The sequence below is a fragment of the Zea mays genome, chromosome 9, assembly GCF_902167145.1.
Source record: "Zea mays cultivar B73 chromosome 9, Zm-B73-REFERENCE-NAM-5.0, whole genome shotgun sequence".
Taxonomy (NCBI): domain Eukaryota; kingdom Viridiplantae; phylum Streptophyta; class Magnoliopsida; order Poales; family Poaceae; genus Zea; species Zea mays.
Genome location: NC_050104.1, coordinates 123,721,267 through 123,731,016, shown reverse-complemented (window position 1 = coordinate 123,731,016; position 9,750 = coordinate 123,721,267).

The following is a 9,750-nucleotide window of genomic DNA, read 5'->3' as shown; positions in this document are numbered from 1 at the left end:
GGGCACTTTGACCCCACGCAAACATTTGCAAATCTTTGTTCTCTCCTCAACTGACAAGTTGTAGCTAGCTAGGGGGAGGTAAGGCTTCCCTTTGCCACTATCCACTGGATGAAGTTCCGGTCTGATTTGAAGATCTACTAGATCATTGCGTGATTTGAGTCCGTCTTTTGTCTTACTCGGCATGCCCAGCAAGGTTCCAATGATGCTGTCAAAAACATTTTTTGTTACATGCATCAAATCAATGCTGTGGCAAATTTCCATATCCTTCCAGTACGGGAGGTACTTGAAAAAAATTGATTGCTTCTTGAAAGTTGTGTAAGTTGAAGGGTCAGTTCTCTTTCTCTTTTCTCCTTTGTTTTTTCTGAAAGGGAAATGTGCCCTTGGGCCATTTCTAAGTATTTTGGTGATTTAGTGTCCAACACAAGTGCCTAAGTGTAAAAAGGTGGACAAAGTACAAATCAAGGATAAAGGTATGTTTCTCAGACTTAGTACATTGTTTTATGGACTAATGTATTGTGTCTAAGTGCTGGAAACAGGAAAAATCCAATTGAAAATGTCTTGGCTCGAGCAGCCAAGACTCTGCTCAGTCTGGGAGCACCGGACTGTCCGGTGGTGCACCGGACAGTGTCCGGTGCGCTAGGCTGGCTCGAGCGAAGTGGCCGCTCTCGGGAATTCACCGGCGACGTACGGCTATAATTCACCGGACTGTCCGGTGTGCACCGGACTGTCCGGTGAGCCAACGATCGGCAGGGCCAACGGTCGGCCACGTGATCTGCGCGGGACACGTGGTCGAGCCAACGTCTAGAAGGGGGCACCGGACTGTCCGGTGCGCCAACGGCTCTCAGACTGCAAACGGTCGACTGCGCCATTTTTGGAAAGAAATCGGGCACCGGACAGTGTCCGGTGTGCACCGGACTGTCCGGTGCGCCAGTCGACAGAAGGCAAGATCAGCCTTCCTAGATTGCTCTCAACGGCTCCTAGCTGCCTTGTGGCTATAAAAGGGACCCCTAGGCGCATGGAGGAGCATACCAAGCATTCCTACAACATTCCTAAGCACCAAGACCTTGATTCCGCGCATTTGTTTCATTGTGATAGCATATAGAGCTCTAGTGGAGTTGTGAATTCATTGAGTTGTGTTGCGAGCTCTTGTTGCGACTTGTGTGCGTGTTGACACTCTGTTTCTTGTGTCTTGTGTGTGTTGCTAATCCTCCCTTGCTCTGTGCTTCTTTGTGAATTTCAAGTGTAAGGGCGAGAGGCTCCAAGTTGTGGAGATTCCTCGCAAACAGGATTGAGAAAAGCAAGCAAAACTCCGTGGTATTCAAGTGGGTCTTTGGACCGCTTGAGAGGGGTTGATTGCAACCCTCGTCCGTTGGGACGCCACAACGTGGAGTAGGCAAGCGTTGGTCTTGGCCGAACCACGGGATAACCACCGTGCCATCTCTGTGATTGATCTCTTGTTGATTATTGTGTTTTGTTGAAGATTCCTCTCTAGCCACTTGGCGGTTATTGCGCTAACACCTAACCAAGTTTGTGGCTTAAGTTTTGAAGTTTTACAGGATCACCTATTCACCCCCCCTCTAGGTGCTCTCAATTGGTATCGGAGCCGTTCTCTTCACAAAGGGACTAACCGCCCGAAGAGATGGATCCTAAGGGGAAGGGTATCGTGATCAACGATAAAGAGAAGGAATCTTTCGTCAACGAGCCGAAGGATGACAAGCTTACCGACTCGGGCTCGGGCCATAGACGGAAGGATGGGAAGAAGAAGAAGACAAGGCGCATCAAGGAGATCGTCTACTACGACGACAGCGATGAGTCTACTTCTTCCCAAAAGGACGACGACCACAACGACTATGAGAGAAGGAAATCGGTCAATTCGAACTTTTCTTTTGACTACTCTCGTATTCCGCAAAGTTCAAATTCACATTTGCTCTCCATTCCTCTCGGCAAGCTCCACACTTTGATGGGGAGGACTACGGATTTTGGAGCCACAAAATGCGTAGTGACCTATTCTCTCTCCATCCTAGTATATGGGAGATTGTAGAGAGTGGAATGCACTTTGATAGTACGGATAGTCCCATGTTCATTAATGAGCAAATTCATAAGAATGCACAAGCTACTACTGTTCTTCTAGCTTCATTGTGCAGGGATGAATACCACAAAGTGAGCGGCTTGGATAACGCCAAGCAAATATGGGACACCCTCAAAATCTCTCATGAGGGGAACGACGTCACATTGCTCACCAAGATGGAGTTGGTGGAAGGTGAGCTTGGACGATTCGCGATGATAAGGGGCGAGGAGCCAACCCAAACGTACAACCGGCTCAAGACCCTTATCAACAAAATAAGGAGCTACGGAAGCACGCGATGGACGGACCACGACGTCGTCCGACTGATGCTAAGGTCCTTTACCGTTCTTGATCCTCATTTGGTGAATAATATTCGTGAGAATCCCAGGTACACCAAAATGTCGCCCGAAGAAGTCCTTGGAAAATTCGTAAGCGGGCAAATGATGATCAAGGAGGCAAGATACGTGGACGACGCGTTAAATGGTCCGATCAACGAGCCTCAACCCCTTGCTCTCAAGGCAACAAGAAGCAAGGAGGCGCTACCTAGCAAGGTGGCACAAATTGAGGCGGCCGGACTTAATGATGAAGAGATGGCCCTCATCATCAAAAGATTCAAGATGGCGCTTAAGGGTCGCAAGGGACAGCCAAGCAAGACCAAAGCCAAGGAGAAGCGCTCATGCTTCAAATGCGGTAAGATTGGTCATTTTATTGCTAACTGTCCCGACAATGATGGTGATCAGGATCAAGGGAACAAGAGGGAGAAGAAGAAGAACTATAAGAAGGCAAAGGGCGAGGCACATCTTGGCAAGGAGTGGGATTCGGATTGCTCCTCGTCCGACTCCGACAATGAAGGACTCGCCGCCACCGCCTTCAACAAGTCATCCCTCTTCCCCAACGAGCGTCACACATGCCTTATGGCAAGGGAGAAGAAGGTATGTACTCGAAACTCTACTTATGCTTCTTGAAGTGAGGACGAATCTAGTGATGAGGATGAAATAGATTATTCATGTTTATTTAAGGGCCTAGATAGAACCAAGGTAGATAAAATTAATGAATTGATTGATGCCTTGAATGATAAGAATAGGCTTTTAGAAAAACAAGAGGACTTGTTGTATGAAGAACATGACAAATTTGTAGAAGCACAAAAATCTCATGCCTTAGAAGTTAAGAGAAATGAACTGCTTTCTTGTGAATTATCTTCTTGCCATGAGAGGATTTCTAGCTTAAGGAGCATTAATGATGATTTGAATGCTAAGTTAGAAATAGCTAGTAAATCAACAACTTGTGTAGAAAATGTTGTTATTTGCAATAGATGTAAAGATTTTGATATTGATGCTTGTAGTGAACACATAGCTTCTATTGCAAAGTTAAATGATGAAATGGCTAGTCTTAATGCCCAACTTAAGGCTAGCAAAAGTGATTTTGATAAACTAAAATTTGCTAGGGATGCCTACACGATTGGTAGACACCCCTCAATTAAGGATGGGCTTGGCTTCAAGAGGGAAGCCAAGAACTTAACAAGCCATAAGGCTCCCATCTCTGCCAAGGAGAAAGGGAAGGCCCCTATGGCAAGTAGTACTAAAAAGAACCATGCTTTTATGTACAATGATAGAAGACAGTCTCATAGGAGTTGCAATGCTTTTGATTCACATGCCTATGATTCTTATGCTATGTTTGCTCCCAGTTCTTCCTATATGCATGGTAGAGATATGCCTAGGAAAAATATTCATCATGTGCCTAGAAAGAATATTGTTCATGTTCCTAGGAAAGTTATGAATGTACCCTCTACAATTTATCATGCTTTAAATGCTTCCTTTGCTATTTGTAGAAAGGATAGGAAGATAGTTGCTAGGAAATTAGGGGCAAAATGCAAGGGTGATAAAACTTGCATTTGGGTCCCTAAGACAATTGTAACTAACCTTGTAGGACCCAACAAGAGTTGGGTACCTAAGACCCAAGCCTAAATTTGCCTTGCAGGTTTATGCATCCGGGGGCTCAAGCTGGATTATCGACAGCGGATGCACAAACCATATGACGGGGGAGAAGAAGATGTTCACCTCCTACGTCAAAAATGAGGATTCCCATGATTCAATTATATTCAGTGATGGGAACCAAGGCAAGGTAAAAGGGTTAGGTAAAATTGCTATTTCATCTGAGCACTCTATTTCTAATGTGTTTTTAGTTGAGTCGCTTGGATATAATTTGTTATCTGTTAGTCAATTATGCAAAATGGGATATAATTGTCTATTTACAAATGTAGATGTGTCTGTCTTTAGAAGATGTGATGGTTCACTAGCTTTTAAGGGTGTACTAGACGACAAACTTTATTTAGTTGATTTTGCAAAAGAGGAGGCCGGTCTAGATGCATGCTTAATTGCTAAGACTAGCATGGGCTGGCTGTGGCATCGCCGCTTAGCACATGTGGGGATGAAGAACCTTCACAAGCTTCTAAAGGGAGAACACGTGATAGGTTTGACTAACGTGCAATTCGAAAAAGATAGACCTTGTGCAGCTTGTCAAGCAGGTAAACAAGTGGGAGGAGCACATCACAGCAAGAATGTGATGACTACTTCAAGACCTCTGGAGCTGCTGCATATGGACCTCTTCGGACCAGTCGCCTATCTGAGCATAGGAGGAAGTAAGTATGGTCTAGTTATTGTTGATGACTTTTCCCGCTTCACTTGGGTGTTCTTTTTGCAGGATAAGTCTGAAACCCAAGGGACCCTCAAGCGTTTCCTAAGGAGAGCTCAAAATGAGTTTGAGCTCAAGGTGAAGAAGATAAGAAGCGACAACGGGTCCGAATTCAAGAATCTTCAAGTGGAGGAGTTCCTTGAGGAGGAGGGGATCAAGCACAAGTTCTCCGCTCCCTACACACCTCAGCAAAATGGTGTGGTAGAGAGGAAGAACAGGACGCTCATTGATATGGCGAGGACTATGCTTGGAGAGTTCAAGACCCCCGAGCGTTTTTGGTCGGAAGCCGTGAACACGGCTTGCCACGCCATCAACAGGGTCTACCTTCACCGCCTCCTCAAAAAGACTTCATATGAGCTGCTAACTGGTAACAAACCCAATGTGTCTTATTTTCGTGTATTTGGGAGCAAGTGTTATATTCTTGTGAAGAAAGGTAGATCTTCTAAATTTGCTCCCAAAGCTGTAGAAGGGTTTTTATTAGGTTATGATTCAAATACAAAGGCGTATAGGGTCTTCAACAAATCATCGGGTTTGGTTGAAGTCTCTAGCGACGTTGTATTTGATGAGACTAATGGCTCTCCAAGAGAGCAAGTTGTTGATCTTGATGATGTAGATGAAGAAGACGTTCCAACGGCCGCGATACGCACCATGGCGATTGGAGATGTACGGCCTCAGGAACAATTGGAGCAAGATCAACCATCTTCCTCAACTATGGTGCATCCCCCAACCCAAGATGACGAACAGGTACCTCAAGTGGAGGCGCATGATCAAGGGGGAGCACAAGATGTTCAAGTTGAAGAAGAAGAAGCACCTCAGGCACCTCCAACCCAAGTTCGAGCGATGATTCAAAGAGATCATCCCGTCGACCAAATATTGGGTGATATTAGCAAGGGAGTAACTACTCGTTCAAGATTAGTTAATTTTTGTGAGCATTACTCTTTTGTCTCTTCTATTGAGCCTTTCAGGGTAGAAGAGGCCTTGCTAGATCCGGACTGGGTGTTGGCCATGCAGGAGGAACTCAACAACTTCAAGCGCAATGAAGTTTGGACGCTGGTGCCTCGTCCCAAGCAAAATGTTGTGGGAACCAAGTGGGTGTTCCGCAATAAACAAGACGAGCACGGGGTGGTGACAAGGAACAAGGCTCGACTTGTGGCAAAAGGTTATGCCCAAGTCGCAGGTTTGGATTTTGAGGAGACATTCGCTCCTGTGGCTAGACTAGAATCAATTCGTATTTTGCTAGCATATGCCGCTCACCACTCTTTCAGGTTGTACCAAATGGATGTGAAGAGCGCTTTCCTCAACGGGCCGATCAAAGAGGAGGTGTACGTGGAGCAACCCCCTGGCTTCGAGGATGAACGATACCCCGACCACGTGTGTAAGCTCTCTAAGGCGCTCTATGGACTTAAGCAAACCCCAAGAGCATGGTATGAATGCCTTAGAGACTTTTTAATTGCTAATGCTTTCAAGGTTGGGAAAGCCGATCCAACTCTTTTTACTAAGACTTGCGATGGTGATCTTTTTGTGTGCCAAATTTATGTCGATGACATAATATTTGGTTCTACTAACCAAAAGTCTTGTGAAGAGTTTAGCAGGGTTATGACGCAGAAATTCGAGATGTCGATGATGGGCGAGTTGAACTACTTCCTTGGGTTCCAAGTGAAGCAACTCAAGGACGGCACTTTCATCTCCCAAACGAAGTACACGCAAGACTTGCTAAAGCGGTTTGGGATGAAGGACGCCAAGCCCGCAAAGACACCGATGGGAACTGACGGACACACCGACCTCAACAAAGAAGGTAAGTCCGTTGATCAAAAATTATACCGGTCTATGATAGGGTCTTTACTTTATTTGTGTGCTAGTAGACCGAATATTATGCTTAGCGTATGCATGTGTGCTAGATTTCAATCCGATCCTAAGGAGTGTCACTTAGTGGCTGTGAAGCGAATTCTTCGATATTTAGTCGCTACGCCTTGCTTCGGGATCTGGTATCCAAAGGGGTCTAACTTTGACTTGATTGGGTACTCAGATTCCGACTATGCTGGATGTAAGGTCGATAGGAAGAGTACATCGGGGACGTGCCAATTCTTAGGAAGGTCCCTGTGTCGTGGAACTCTAAGAAACAAACTTCCGTTGCCCTATCCACCGCTGAGGCCGAGTATGTTGCCGCAGGACAGTGTTGTGCGCAACTGCTTTGGATGAGGCAAACCCTCCGGGACTTTGGCTACAATCTGAGCAAAGTCCCACTCCTATGTGATAATGAGAGTGCTATCCGAATAGCGGAAAATCCTGTTGAGCACAGCCGCACAAAGCACATTGACATCCGACATCACTTTTTGAGAGACCACCAGCAAAAGGGAGATATCGAAGTGTTTCATGTTAGCACCGAGAACCAGCTAGCTGATATCTTCACTAAGCCTTTAGATGAAAAGACCTTTTGCAGGCTGCGTAGTGAGCTAAATGTCCTAGATTCGCGGAACTTGGATTGATTTATAGCATACATGTGTTTATGCCCTTGATCATGTTCCTTATGCATTTTGTTGTTTACTATGGTGCTCAAGTTGTACAAACACTTCCCGGACCTCACAAGTCCTTGTGCAAGTGATGCACATATTTAGGGGGAGTTGTGTTACAACTTGACCCTTTGAGACTAACCATATGCTTGAGTTTGCTTGTTTTAGTCTCAAAGGAGGTTTGAAAGGGAAAAGGTGGACTTGGACCATGAAAGACTTCCACTGCACTCCGATGAGAGGGTAACTTATTCCAAGTTCATCTCATGTACTCTTATTGCCTTTGTGTTCTTATTTGAAGATTTTGGTGAGGCAATGGGGTTTAAGGGCCAAGCTTGATCCCGTTTTGGTGCTTGATGCCAAAGGGGGAGAAAATAAAGGCCAAAGCAATAGATGGATCAGCTACCACTTGAGAAATTTTGAAAATAGTAGATTAGAGCTTTTGGTTTGTCAAAACTCTTTTATTGTCTCTTATGTCAAAAGTTGGCCTCTTGTGGGAAGAAGTGTTGATTATGGGAAAAAGGGGGAGTTTTTGAAATCCTTGATCAAATTTCTTTGGAATACCTCTCTTTTTGTCTCTACAAGTGGATTTGACTTAGAGATAGGAATTTGAGTTTGATTTGCAAAAACAAACCAAGTGGTGGCATAGAGTGATCCATATATGTCAAAATTGAATCAAAACAATTTTGAGTTCTTATTTGAATTGATTTTGTACTTGTTCTACTTGCTTTATGTTGTGTTGGCATAAATCACCAAAAAGGGGGAGATTGAAAGGGAAATGTGCCCTTGGGCCATTTCTAAGTATTTTGGTGATTTAGTGTCCAACACAAGTGCCTAAGTGTAAAAAGGTGGACAAAGTACAAATCAAGGATAAAGGTATGTTTCTCAGACTTAGTACATTGTTTTATGGACTAATGTATTGTGTCTAAGTGCTGGAAACAGGAAAAATCCAATTGAAAATGTCTTGGCTCGAGCAGCCAAGACTCTGCTCAGTCTGGGAGCACCGGACTGTCCGGTGGTGCACCGGACAGTGTCCGGTGCGCCAGGCTGGCTCGAGCGAAGTGGCCGCTCTCGGGAATTCACCGGCGACGTACGACTATAATTCACCGGACTGTCCGGTGTGCACCGGACTGTCCGGTGAGCCAACGGTCGGCAGGGCCAACGGTCGGCCGCGCGATCTGCGCGGGACACGTGGCCGAGCCAACGGCTAGAAGGGGGCACCGGAATGTCCGGTGCGCCAACGGCTCTCAGACTGCAAACGGTCGACTGCGCCATTTTTGGAAAGAAATCGGGCACCGGACTGTCCGGTGCGCCAGTCGACAGAAGGCAAGATCAGCCTTCCTAGATTGCTCTCAACGGCTCCTAGCTGCCTTGGGGCTATAAAAGGGACCCCTAGGCGCATGGAGGAGCATACCAAGCATTCCTACAACATTCCTAAGCACCAAGACCTTGATTCCGCGCATTTGTTTCATTGTGATAGCATATAGAGCTCTAGTGGAGTTGTGAACTCATTGAGTTGTGTTGCGAGCTCTTGTTGCGACTTGTGTGCGTGTTGATACTCTGTTTCTTGTGTCTTGTGTGTGTTGCTAATCCTCCCTTGCTCTGTGCTTTTTTGTGAATTTCAAGTGTAAGGGCGAGAGGCTCCAAGTTGTGGAGATTCCTCGCAAACAGGATTGAGAAAAGCAAGCAAAACTCTGTGGTATTCAAGTGGGTCTTTGGACCGCTTGAGAGGGGTTGATTGCAACCCTCGTCCGTTGGGACGCCACAACGTGGAGTAGGCAAGCGTTGGTCTTGGCCGAACCACGGGATAACCACCGTGCCATCTCTGTGATTGATCTCTTGTTGGTTATTGTGTTTTGTTGAAGATTCCTCTTTAGCCACTTGGCGGTTATTGCGCTAACACCTAACCAAGTTTGTGGCTTAAGTTTTGAAGTTTTACAGGATCACCTATTCACCCCCCTCTAGGTGCTCTCATTTTCCCTTTCCGAATACAACATGAATGTTCTTTACAATTTCAAAAACAAGTTTCCCACTATAAGGCTTTGTTGCGCCTTCACTTTCCAGTTGATTGTTAAATTCCGCTTTCATCTTTCGGTACTTATGCTGCTTCATCAAGAATCTTCTGTGTCCCATGAACACCAACTTCTTGGATGATTTAAGGTACATGGAAGTAGTTCTATCGACGCACACTACACAACCATTCTTTCCTTTAGTCTTTTGCCCTGATAGTGTGGCGCCACCGGGAGAATCATGGATGGTAACAAATATAATTGCTCTTAAGTTGAAATACTCATGGCAATACTCATCCCATATTCTAACTCCTTCATTCCAGAGCTTTGTCATATCTTCCATAAGAGGTTCTAGGAACACATCAATATCAACACCAGCTGATTTCGGACCTTGAATAAGAATAGTCAACATAATGTACTTTCTTTTGTGACACAGCCATGATGGAAGGTTGTACATCGTTAAAGTCACGGGCCAGGT